The sequence below is a fragment of the Sinocyclocheilus rhinocerous genome, unplaced genomic scaffold (assembly GCF_001515625.1).
Source record: "Sinocyclocheilus rhinocerous isolate Xijiao unplaced genomic scaffold, SAMN03320098_v1.1 scaffold302, whole genome shotgun sequence".
Classification (NCBI taxonomy): Eukaryota; Metazoa; Chordata; class Actinopteri; order Cypriniformes; family Cyprinidae; genus Sinocyclocheilus; species Sinocyclocheilus rhinocerous.
Genome location: NW_015638976.1, coordinates 301557 through 303014, shown reverse-complemented (window position 1 = coordinate 303014; position 1458 = coordinate 301557). Strand labels below are relative to the sequence as shown.

The 1458-nt window shown below is 33.2% G+C and overlaps 1 protein-coding gene across 1 annotated transcript in view; it reads left to right on the top strand.

The window, feature by feature from the left end:
• LOC107750707 (cryptochrome-1) overlaps window positions 1-1458 on the top strand; it is a 9622-nt gene that overhangs the window by 1000 nt on the left and 7164 nt on the right.

Sequence of the window (1458 nt, the reverse complement as noted above, 5' to 3'; positions counted from 1 at the left end):
TGTGTGTGTGTGTGTGTGTGTGTGTGTGTGTGTGTGTGTCTTCAAGTCTCACTTCTACAACAGAAGACATTCATCTGTCACACACTTCAGCTTAGAAAGTTCAGACAGCAATTTACTGAGTGTGTGTGTGTGTGTTTTCTGCTGAAGGTGCCAAAATTGGCCTCACAATGCAAACCTGACTTTAATCCTCATTATGAGGACATGTTCATTCAAACAGCTAAATAAACACACTAAACAAAATATTAAGCGTATAAAATTTATATTAAGCGTATAAAACTGAAAAATGTTCTCTGTGAGGACATAACATATAACACAGCGACATGTGAGTGTGTGAGTGTGTTTATATGTGTGTGTTTGTACTCACTGTCGGCGGTAGTTCGCTGTCCTGTCCTCGTCTTGTCTCTGCTCTTCACACACACACACTCACACACTGCTGTATGTCTGACACACACACAGACTGTAGGGATTCTCAGGGGCGGAGTCACCGCGCGAGGACACGCCCACCCAGAGGACACGCCCCGTTCGTTATCAGAGCGTTTATGTACTTGATATGATTGGTGCCATAATAATCTTCTGCTGAGATGTGATTTTAAATTTGATAAACTGCCAGCGAAATGGATTGTTCCTGTGATTTCTGTTCAACAGAAATTAATCTATAATCCACTTGGTTCGTAGGTGTATACACAAAGAAAAAAATAATAATGATGATGATGATGATAATAATTTGAGTTTTCTTGTACAACTTGTGAGTAATAAATATAAAAAATAGAAAACATAATTTAGGCATATTTATATATTTATTATTTTGAGATATTTAAGACATGTATTTCTTCTTAATAATGAGAAATACTTGTTTAATAAAAATAATTAATTCATTAATTCATTCATTCATTCATTTTAGGAACACACATGTATTTCCACATAAACTAATTAAACGTAATCATTTGTAATAAAAAAACTAATATTACCATATAGTAATTCAATGTTTTGGAGCATATCACGATTTAAAATGCATTTTTGAGACATTTACCCCATGCAAAACCACGACTTGGACCTTATTATTAATGTAATGCTGTGTTTTCTTAAATTTACCATGATTATACCATGTTTTGTCCCATATCATAATAGTAATGCCATTGTTGTTGCTGTTGTTGTTTTTACTTTTGCCATGACAATACCATGTTTTGGACCTTATCATGATTGAAATGCCATGTTTTTGACATTTACCATGCATAATAGTATTACCAATGTATTACCAATATAATGTATTTCCATGTAAAATAATAAACGTAATCATTTGTAATAAAAAAAAAACGAATTTTAGCATGTTTGGCTCCATCTAGCGGTCACAGTCGCAAATTATTCTGATTCAGTTTGTCGCCAAAAATTCGTATATATATATATACAGTCTATGATATATATATACACATCCACCATATGTGTATATACTGTATATAT